General features: G+C 40.6%; 1 protein-coding gene and 1 long non-coding RNA gene across 5 annotated transcripts in view; both read left to right on the top strand.

Moving 5' to 3' along the window:
- LOC307039311 (uncharacterized protein) overlaps positions 1-12,184 on the top strand; it is a 794,762-nt gene that overhangs the window by 39,620 nt on the left and 742,958 nt on the right. The window lies entirely within an intron of this gene.
- LOC307041983 lies at positions 6,781-10,931 on the top strand. Its single transcript, XR_013808961.1, has 3 exons — positions 6,781-6,914; positions 7,724-7,804; positions 9,954-10,931. It is a non-coding gene; the product is annotated as an uncharacterized lncRNA (long non-coding RNA).

The following is a 12,184-nucleotide window of genomic DNA, read 5'->3' as shown; positions in this document are numbered from 1 at the left end:
TTCATATAAATCAGTTGTCCCTCCCCCTGGTGCCAGGACCAACAGATCCATCCCACCCCCCCCCCCCCCATAATGCTTTGCAGTCTTGCCATGCTGTCCATTGAAAGCCAGTTGGCTAGAAAGCTGGACTTCAAGGACTTGATCAGTGACTTTGCCTGTAAGAAGGCTAGGCGCTGGGCTCTTGGTGAGTAAGGCTGAGCAAGGGCTCGTCATAACTGTTAAAGGGCAAGGCTATGGTAACAACATTGGATCACTACACACAAGATGCATGATGAGAAAAAGACTGAGAACAGGTAATAGGCTCTGATTTAGCACCACCATCAGGCCTTTTCATTTCCATTTCCGTTTTGTTGTCCGTTTACACTTTGAAGTTGGTATGTATATTTAATTAAAAGATCTGCTGCTTATGTTATTTTTTTTGTTATAGCATTTTATAAATGATAATATTGATGTTAATGTTCACTTTATTTTAATTTAAGAGGTCATTTATATTTAAGTTATATTTATTTTGATTTTTGAATGTTCCATTAAAAAATGTTAATAAAAAGGCATGTACACCATAAAAGATGACTATTGAGGTCTATTGTCAGGAATGTTAGTGTTATATCAAATAGTGAATTCTACTGCAGCAGAATGTTGCACGTCTGCACAGTGTTATATGTTCAACGCTCAGTGTCAGTAAATATTGTGCAGTTAGTATTGGACTACAAGATAGATGCAAGCCTGTACAGGTAGAGTTATTGAACGCATAAATGAGTCGGTTCTTGAGGTATGGTTACAGCATTGTGCTTGGTTGGTGTGGCCTGTGCGTGGTGGTGGGGCCCAATGTGATATCTCTTCATGGGGCCCAAAATCCCTGGCGGAGGTTTTCTTCACATTTTAACATTAACTAGAGTGTGTGATGTCACAGCTAGAGTGGAGGACAGCTTGAAATTCGCATTCATATATATTTTTTAAATTGCCATAATTCCCAAACCCTACATTCCTGAGACATAATTTATCCTGATAAACGTAGGAAAACATCTCGTAGCTTGAAAAATGACAAATAATTAAGCAAAAAATAATTAAACAAAGTGCCTCTTGAGGGCATGAAGTGACAAAAACGTTCAACACGTCTCCATTAAAGCCCATTGTAATTTCAGGCAGATATTTCCTCACAGCAGCAGCCGCACACCTTTAGTTAAACTGCCAAAAAGGCGACATTATTAACCCGAAAGTACACAAAAATTACACTTCAGATACTCAACTTCCTTGAGATGCTTCACATTTTGAAATTTCACAGATATCTGTTATCGTTCTTCCACAAAACGTTCACACGTAAGAGGTTCATCTCTCATTCACAATAATGAAGCCTTTTAAGTCTATGCACCTCGTTAGCTCAACTATAAACACCTGTGCAATGGAACACAATGATGTCATCACTCCAACTGACATGCTCAGAGCAGCAGACTTCAGATAGCAGTGTGCAACAGTCCAGCTGTGAAGACATCTACGGGACAGTTTTGAGATTTCTTCAAATGCCATTGCCATGGCAACACAATGCTCGCCTTGAAACACGGTTTTCTCATAACTTCATTGAAAATACTCCAAAAAGCCCAGAACTTCACAGGTTTGGTAACGATGCAGCCATCAACGCATCTAAGCGTAGTATTGGGTGTCATCAAATGCCGTTGCCATGGCGACGGACTACTCGCCATGAAACACGATGTGGCTGTAAGTCCCATCGACACGGTCCATCGTCCCCCAATCTTCACTTGTATATCACCGGTCCATGCCTCAACAGCTCTACGCCAATTCTGAGATCTCACCATAAGCCGTTTCCATGGAAACGCATCCCTCGCCATAAAACATGATGTCGCTATAACTCCTATGAAAATGTTCAAAAAGTGCTCAAACTTTGCATGTGTGCTAACAGTCCAGCTGTGAAGACATATACGGGACAGTTTTGAGATTTCTTCAAATGCCGTTGCCATGGCAACACAGTGCTCGCCATGAAACACGGCTTTCTCATAACTTCAGTAAAACTGCTCCAAACGCCCCAAAACTTCACAGGTTTGGTAACGATGCAGCCATCAACGCATCTAAGTGTATAATGGGGTGTCCTCAAATGCCATTGCGACATACAACTCGCCATGAAACAGGATGTCGCTCTAAGTCCAATCGAGACGTTCCAATTGTCCACCAATCTTCACTTGTATATCACCGGTCCATGCCTCAACAGCTCTACGCCAACTCTGAGATCTCACCATAAGCCGTTTCCATGGAAACGGATCCCTCGCCATAAAACATGATGTCGCTATAACTCCTATGAAAATTTTCAAAAAGTGCTCAAACTTCACATGTGTGCTAACAGTCCAGCCGTGAAGACATCTATGGGACTGTTTTGAGATTTCTTCAAATGCCGTTGCCATGGCGACACAATACTCGCCTTGAAACACTGTTTTCAAAAAACTTCAGTGAAAATACTCCAAACAGCCCAAAACTTCACAGGTTTGGTAACGATGCAGCCGTCAACGCATCTAAGCGTATTATGGGGTGTCCGTCAGATGCCGTTGCCATGGCGACAGATCATTCGCCATCAAGTTAGTTCAGAAGTTTGCAGTTCAAATATTCTGCTGCTTTTCCAAGCCTTTTTACTTTATTTTCTTCTCTCATCAAACATTCAAGCCCCCTTTGTTCATGTATCATTTCAATCTAAATTCTTCACTTTCTTCTTACACATTACATTTCAGCATAGCAGTTTAGCGTCACATTTTCAGCATAAAGCATTCCCACTAGCAATTTCTTCAGGAATTGCATTCTCTAGTTATACCATATTATACCCAAAATACACTGTATACTATGTTTATAATTAAATACAAAATGTATCATATGCCATAATGTATCTTATTATACAAGATTATGTTAACATGGACTCTTAGTCACATTAAAACAGTGGTTCTCAAAGTGGGGGGCGCGCCCCCCCTGGGGGGCGCAGAGGCATTACAGGGGGGGCCAGCGAGAGAGCAGGAGGAAAAAAGGTTATTACATTTTTTTTTTTTAAATCATAATTTGAACAATTATTGATTGAAAATAATATGATACAGTACAGTACTATTACGTCTGGGTCTCTGTGTTTCATTAAAGCTTGGCACTGTGTGTGTGTGGAACGAGCCATTTTGTGTGCGTGCGCGAGCGAAAGAGAGAGAGAGAGCGCACCGGCACCGGAGATCGTTGTTGTTAGCTTCTGGTGCTAGCGAGCTACGCTAACGGATATAAGGAGTTTTTTTCAACAACAAAGCGGAGGAAAGTCCTCTCCTGTCAGACTGAGAGGCTCAGTGAGCTAAAGGACTTTAGACTAAGTTATCTCAGTGGGTCTCAAACGTTTTGTTCACCATTAATGTAAACGATTATTTCCGAGGCACACGTTTATATGATCATTATAGTTATAAAAAAATAAGAGAATACATGAAAAACAGGTATGAAATACTATATGACAGTAAAAAAAGAATAAAGTTTAAAAGGGTGATTTGTAAAATATCCATAAAGAAAAAGTAAATCTGTTTCAAATGGGTATTGAGAGCTGTATCCATAGATCTCTTCATTTGGCTCTCAAAGTGCCAGATTGATGCTTTTAACTTCAATATTAAAAATAAATCTTCCCGGGGGAGCTTGCCCCGGGACCCCGCTATGTGAGGTCCACACACCACCTATAAAAATAGCACTTTACCCCTGCTTACACCTATATGCAGTGAGCTGATTGTCGAGCCTTCACTGTAACAGTCGCGGGTACATTGTGTATATGCGTGGGGATTGTTGCAGTAGAAAATTCCACTGTAGCGACCGGTACATTAATGGGAAACCCTAAATGTTTTAGCAGCCTCTATGAAACGTCAAGCTACCCCACAGCACCCCCAAAATAAATCTCTGGCGCCGCCACTGAGCCTGACTATTTGTGTTATGGGGGCCCAAACTTTTTTCTTTCTCCAAAGGGGGGGCCTGACAGAAAAGGTTTGAGAACCACTGCATTAAAACAATTACTAAGTCAGCCTACTATCATTTTAAGAATATATAGGATTAAGGGACTAATGTCACAGCAGGATTTGGAAAAACGACTGCAATGGTGTCTTTACAGGTCTCACTAAAAAATCTATTAGAAAGCTGCAGCTGATTCAGAATGCTGCTGCTCGAGTCCTCACTAACACTAAGAAAGTGGATCACATCGCTCCTGTTCTGAAGTCTTTACACTGGCTTCCTGTGTATCAAAGAATATATTTCAAAAATACTTCTGCTGGTTTATAAAGCTTTGAATGGTTTAGGCCCAAAATACATTTCTGACCTACTGCTACATTATGAACCATCCATATCTCTCAGGTCTTCTGGGACTGGTCAGCTTTCTGTCCCCAGAGTCAGAACTAAACATGGTAAAGCAGCGTTCAGTTACTATGCTCCAAATATCTGGAACAAACTCCCAGAAACCTGCCGGTCCGCTGCAACTCTGACTACTTTTAAATCAAGGCTGAAGACTTTTCTTTTTGCTGCTGCTTTTAATTGAACGATTCACATCTTAGACTGCACTGTAACTTTCATCCATGTATTTTTTTCTTTTAATGTTTATTTTATTATCTTTGCTTTTTAATGACTTATTTGAAATGCCATTTTCTTAATGTGTTTCATTTTTTGTAAACCACTTTGAATTGCCTTGTGTTGAAAGGTGCTATATAAATAAACTTGCCTTGCCTTAATCGGCGTTATATTATTTATATTTTAATCAGGCATATTTAGGGACAGATAAAGGAGCGCAACTGCAGGTCCTCGCTCTGTTTACGTGTACACATGTGCGTTCATCATGTCAGGACATTACATGCGGTCATGTCGTCACAGAGAATGAGTTCGTGAAGAATGCGTCCACACGGCAGCGTGTGTTGAAGCTTGCCGGTGGGCGTGACTGAAACTCGACCAAGAACCAATCACATGAATCTCCCGCCCCGGACACACAAGCACGCGGTTTGATTGGCTAGAGCTTGTACTGGCATATGATTTGATTGGCTGACGCTTCCGTCAAAGCTTCAAAAGTTGAACATTGCTAAACTTTTGAAGCGAGCAAAGCGAAGCGATGGAACCAAAATGCAGTTCGGCAAACAGTGATGTCACCCCATTCAAAGTGAATGGGAAGAAGCATTGAAGCTTCAACGCACGCCGCCGTGTAGACGGGCCGTCACATACCACACTCTCTTCACAACTTCAGGACAGCCTGCGCATGCTCAATACACATGAACTCTCACCCCAATGCTTACACTAATTAGCTAAATTAAGCTATTCAGATACAGTAGAGGCTTCTCAATTCTTAAATTTCCCCTCCTCAACTCCCCCTCCTTGACTCCGCTCCTCGAGACTTAGTCCCGCCTTAGAACTCCTCTCCTCTGACCGGTCATATTAAAGCGACATCCATTCATTATTACGTGGCAACAACTGCATCAGCTGTCGAGTGTTTTGTCATAGCGCTGTATTTTATAATCTCTGTTAGATCAGCTGAACATTGCCCCACATATTTACTTTGAATTCATTGAGAGTGCGGTATAATGAGACAATAACAGGCTACAGATGCGGACACACACACACAAATATATTTATATAAATATATACAATTTAAAGTATGAGAGCACTCTCATAATAACGTAACACAATCAGAGACTGGATATATCCCCACCTCTCTCTGGTCACTGAAATGGGGAATTGAAATTACGGGCCAAAAGTTGTATTTAAAAGTATTAAAAGTAAGCAGAGGAAACCAAACCAACTGAGACCCGTATGTCCGCCGCATCTACACACTGTACAACACACACACCTACAAACTGTACCACACACACACCTACACACTGTACCACACGCACACCTGCACACTGTACCACACACACCTACAGCTCCTAAAACATAATCAGGCTACAGCCGTTGTGTATTTTATTATGTGAAGCACTAAATGGTCTTAGAAAAATATTGACTCTTTGTTTGTAGATATCTACTAAACTAAAGCAAATAAAGAGAGTCGGCCTGTTATACTGAGTGATATATATATTATACACACTGCTCTGCTTTCTGCACAGACCTCACAGCTGTTCTCTCTGGAAACATCGCAACGCGATGAAAGCATTTTCTAAAATAATATCCAGGGGATGCATGCAGAGCTTTCATTGGCTGAGATAAGTCTGGCCGTGCGTCACGCCTCCACCGTTCCCGGAAAAGCATCCGCGGAGGAGCCGTGGAGGAACCATCAGTGTATCCTCGGTTATAGCTCCTCCAGAGAGCCTCCTCGACGCTCGATCCTCGGTGTGCATTTAGAGAAATGAGATGTCCTTCAAAATGGCGCGCTGAAATTCATTTCCGTGTCACTACCGGAGGACCGAGGAGTCAAGGAGTCGAGGAGGGGAAATTTGAGTAATGAGAAGCCTCTAGTGTGTGGATGAGATTCCAACTTAGCCTGTTTGCAATGATTTTGCAATGTGTCTGATATGTTTTAGCAACAATTAGTGTTGCTGTTGCTTATTATTATTAACTGTTATCATTTGGGCTGTCGAGTGAATGCAGAACAGCATTGGATTTCAGAAATACAACCATAAATGCTTTCATGTTTTGTTTGTGTATTTGTATCTTGCAGGGTCTTGATGAAGTGATGCCTCTCAAAACCTGTGGAGCGACACATGCCTAATCTCCAAATGAGAACATTGAAGAGGTATTTTTTAGGGCTGTCAAGTTAACGCGTTTATAACGCACATTTTTTTTAACGCCACTAATTATTTTTAACGTGCGATAAACGCATGTGTATTTGTCCTCGGCCCGCCCCGTAGTTTCAGAGCCCAAAGGCTTGACGTTGTTGTTGTTCTTGTTGTTAGTTGGATGGTGGGAGATTCTAGCGAGAGATATGGATACAAAAAAAGGTATTTTAAACAGCAAGCCAAGCACACAGCTGATGCTAACAGCCCCGCTCCTGCCACTCGCTTGCGGCAGACCACCCTTGAAAGTTTGCCGGGGAGACACCTGGACAACAACAGCGAATATAAATGGGTGGCTACAGCTTAACATTGTGGAGGACGAGGGGCTGCGTTAGATCATTCGGATCGCATCCAACGTGGCGACTGCACATCACAGCGCATTATTTTGATCCACAGTGGGAACTTCAGTCTCATGCTTTGACTGTTATGAAGACAGAGGAGCGGCATTTCGCCGACAACTGTAAACAGGCTTGTCTGTTTGAGCAACTGGCTCAGTGAAAAGAAGCAGACAGGGTTGGGAGAGAGTGTAAGAGAGAGAGAGAGGTTCCAGGTTGTTGTATTGAAAATATTCAGGAGAATATTTCTCATTGTTCCAATGATAACGAACAAACATTTGCATAAAGCATATTTGTCCACTCATATGTTGATAAGAGTATTAAAACTTGAAAACATATTCCTCTAAGGTACATTTAGAACAGATAAAAAATGTGCGATTAATTTGCGATTAACTATGGACATCATGCGATTAATCGTGATTAAATATTTTAATAGACTGACAGCCCTAGTATTTTTACATTAAATATAGATTTAATATCTCAAATTGATGTTTTGTGGCTTACAAAAGGATCCAGTAAGGTTTTAAACAACGTTTTCATTCTTTCTGTCATCAGCAGGACCATTGTTTTATTCAATTCCAAATATTATCTGACTTTGTTTGTTTATTGATCCTTCTCTTTGTGTTTTATCTGCTACAGATGGTGACTAACAGCGACTGCACTGAGAGCTACACGAAGATGACAAGTCCAGTGCTTTCTCCCCTCAGCAGAGCTGAAAAGGTACATTTAATTGAAATGCTGCTTTTTGATTTTATTTATTTACATCCCAACATGTTTCTTTGGGCTGTGTGTGTGTATGCAGTAGTCTGAATATCATGTGGTTTATAGAGACAATGTTATGTGAGGACATATAAGTCAGTATCTGAGTGTATGTGTATCAATCTGAGAACAACAGGGACATGGTTTAGGAGGTCCTGGCTGTTTACGGGGCCCTGTCGTCAGGTGACGTTGATAGTGGCCTTCATCTGAGTTGAACTCATACTTGCACTTACATGTAAGTTGTTTAGTAACATGTATGATATATTTATTTTAATATCACCTCATATATTCGTGTGTGTTAAATTTGAAGGGACAAAGTACATTTTTCCTCTTTAAATATAAAGAGGCTTTTCATATATTCCTGAAACAATGTCCCATTACTTAGTAATAATAAATATAGCGCAATAGTCTTTTCTTCCACTATTATGTGTAATCAAAAGGGTGGTTTTTTGGCTATCTGTGGTTGAGAATAATACAAATGACCTTTGACATCTGCTTTGCAGTTCCCAGACACCGGGAGAGGCCCTGAGTCTCTGGCTTCCTCTGTTAATTGCTAAAACTATTATTGATTGAGCCAAAGGGGGTTTTCCTCAAATATAATGCAGTTAAAGTCTTGTTAAATAAATGATTCATTTCCTGTAGACCCCAAAAGAGGCCTTGAGGATTGAGTGACACAGTTAAACGAGACCATAGTCCTTTGTTCTCATTTTTAAATGTATTCATTCCAGAGAGCTGACTTGAGGTGAAAGGAAGTTCACAGAAGCCATTAAGCCACAAGAACAATTAACTTATGTTGGTTGACGGATTCGGTGGCCGTCATTGGACGATGGCGTTTGGATATTTACAAGTATAGCTTTCATAGAGAAAAACAGGTGACTGTTGTGTGATAAGATACATGATAGGATGTGTGTGTGTGTTGAAGATGTTTAGGGGGAATGAGTATGTGTCCTGTCAAAGAGTCCTCTGTCATGACTCCAAATCATTGATTTGGGGACTGCCTGAGGGCAGAGGGACAGAAACACACACACACACACACACACACACACACACACACACACACACACACACACACACACACACACACACACACACACACACACACACACACACACACACACACACACACACACACACACACACACACACACACACACACACACACACACACACACACACACACACACACACACACACACACACACACACACACACACACACACACACACACGAGAAACGATGGAACAAACAACTGCAGACTCACTGCCTGGGGTCCCGCCCAGAAGTGAAACCGACCAATGGAACACTGCTAACTCACTGGCTAGCTCGCTCAGAAGTGAACCCGCCAATAAACAAATAGCTAGGAAGGAGCAAGCGATAAAACTCCTCCCCACCTGTGTATAAATGTTGTGATCATTTTGAAGATCGGCGCTCTTGTTTCTGACTGGCTGTCGTGGTACGTGTCTCACGCGGTGGTAGAACCTGAGCCCGGAGTACTCTGCAGAGTGCTTTTTGATTAGGTGATTGGGTGATTTATTGTATGTTTTACCATTAAAACAGATTATTGTTTAACCCTTATCCTGGCTGCTTTGAATTTTTCCTTCTTTTGAGAACCCGCTCATATAGGAACGGCGCGGAGCAGACGTTCTGCCCCAACACATGTGATAGTGTCGACCCATTAAGTAATGAGGAATGTCATCTTTGACAAGATTTAATGTAAAATAAATGTACTAAATCACAATTTAAACTGAAAACCCAATCTTAAACCAAGTAGTTTTTTTTCCAAATTCATCATATAGTACAATTTCAAAACTATGTACATTTGTAATGGATTAATTCCAGAATTATCACTTTCATAAATAAATAAATACCTTTATAAAGATTTCTCAATAGTCACTTAACTTATTGGATTGCTGTCCTAAAGTTAAGGCTAGGAGGCAGGCAGGAGGAGGAGGAAGAATGAGAAGAGGATGGCATGTACGTATATGCTTCTCGTATCCAATTTTCAGATAAAAAGCAGATGTTATTACAGTTATTTCGAACTAAAATCTGACTACCTAGTACATTTCACATTTGATTTTTCTAATTCTTTTTTTACTTGTATATCTTTCAGGAAAGGATCATGAAAAGGGCAGAAGAACAACCAAAAAAGTGTGGGCCAAGGATGAGGTAGCCGCAGTAATGCTGCATTTTAAGGTTCATATTGCTAAAGGAAATCTGGCCACCAAATCTGAGTGCCATCATTGCAAGCTGATTGAAGGCAAAGTGCTTGCTGAAAGAAGAATACAAAATGTAAGAGACTTTGTTTGTAATCGTGGAATTGCTCGAAAGAGGCAGTCACAGTAAAACCATCAGTTGTGTTTTTTTGTTTTGTATTATGTTGTGGTTATCCTGATGACTTAAAGTGTAATACAGCACCCATGTTCAACAGGCGGGTTGACAGAGATGATGTTGTTAAGTGAAAGCAAAGCTATGTAATGTATAGGTTATATCCCTGGCCATTTTGTTTTGTGTCCATAAAACAAAAAAAAGCTGTTAACGAAGGAAACCCTTTAATTTGGGTTATTTACCTATTTTATTTTGTATTGTGATTTGATGCCCCCTTCACCCCAGCCACAAACTGTTCTGTCTGCTGCCGTCTGGCAGGCGATGCCGCAGCATCAGGACTAAAACCACCAGACTCAGAGACAGTTTCATCCCACAGGCCATAAGACTATTAAACACCTGAACTTTTGAAACAACATTGATTACATTAATCTGGCTGCAATTTATAAATATATCAATATTTCAATGACTTGTATATAGACAATTTCTATTATATTCTATTTTATTTTATTGACTTGCACTATTACCTGTTTTATTGTGTTGCTTTGTTGGAGGAGCCTGTGACCTGAGATTTTCATTGTCATAACTAAACTGTAGCTATGTACAAATTACAATAAAAGCCTTGAATCTTGAAAATAAATTGAATCTTGTTTCTAATTTGTATCCAATGCAATTTTTAACACATTGGTTTAAATTGTATACTATTCAGATATTTTCTGTGTTATAATGTTGTGGTTATCCTGATGACTTAAAGTTTATTACAGCACCCATGTCCAACAGACGGGTAAGTTGGATAAAAATTGCATTATAACGGGAAAGCAAAGCTATGGACTACCTTACAACCCGCTAAACATTTGTCTTTTGGTGTCTATCAAAACCTAGTAACCATTTTTCATTGCTCTCTCGGTTGCCTTCACACAACAATTCCTCTGTCTGTTGATGGGTATATTAGACCCTGCAGAAAAACGCGATTCTGCGATCGCAGAATTTACCGCATAATCAGCAAAATGGCGCAGATTTTTTAAAGGCTGCATATTTATCAAAAGGCCGCATAATCCCCGCATTTTTCCACACAAAGTTGAGAAAAGAAAAGTTAACTCGTCTTGACGTGAAGTAGTGATGATGATGACGTGACGTCATCAGCTCGCGCATCACAGAAGGTAAACAACACCGTAGAGTGAACGTGTGGAACTCACACGACGAACATTTCTGCTAAAGACCGGTCAAAGCAGTACCCCTATGTCTTTCACGAAAGTGGGGGGAAACTATTCTGCACCTCGTTTAACTGTGTGTTGGAGCATAAGAGAAAGTCGACGGTGACGACCCACTTTGATTCATTCAAACATTCAAAAATGCTTTCTGCTGCTGCAGACAAGAAAGCCAAACAACTCACGTTCACCGAGGCATCAACCTCCAAAACCCTTTTGAGGGCTACAAGAAACGAAGTGAGCAGCCTACAAGATTGAAGCTGGTCAGATAACGAACGAGTAAATGAAAACAGAATGAGGCGGAGAAGTGTGTGTGTGAGAGAGAGAGAGAGAGAGAAAGTGTGATTAAAATAGCCCCATTGCTTTTACAATAAATAAACATTGAATGTGTTTAATTGAATAGGAAAGGGGTTTAACGTTAGTGGCAGGTTGTGTGTGAGAGAGAATAAATAAGACAGCCCAATATTTAAAAAAAAAATCTATTATTTTTTGCAACTTTCCGCATATTTCGCAACTTCCCGCAATTTCACCGCATAAAATCACATAAAAAGCCAGCATGTTTAATCGCATAATCAAGGATTTTAGCCCACATAATCAAGGATTTTAGCCCGCATAATCAAGGATTTTTGCCCGCGTTTTTCTGGAGGGTCTAGTATGTCTCTGTCTTTGTAGCTGTTTGCCTGTCTGTAAATTGTCTGTCGATCTGTATGTCTGTCTGTAAGCTGTCTGTTTGTCGATCTGTATGTCTCTGTCTGTGTAGCTGTCTGTCTTTAAGCTGTCTGTCTGACTGTCTATCTGTATGCCTGTCTGT

The sequence above is a fragment of the Notothenia rossii genome (genome assembly GCF_949606895.1).
Source record: "Notothenia rossii genome assembly, chromosome: 5".
Classification (NCBI taxonomy): Eukaryota; Metazoa; Chordata; class Actinopteri; order Perciformes; family Nototheniidae; genus Notothenia; species Notothenia rossii.
The sequence above is the reverse complement of the archived record's forward strand: the minus strand, read 5'-3'. Positions and strand labels throughout refer to the sequence as shown.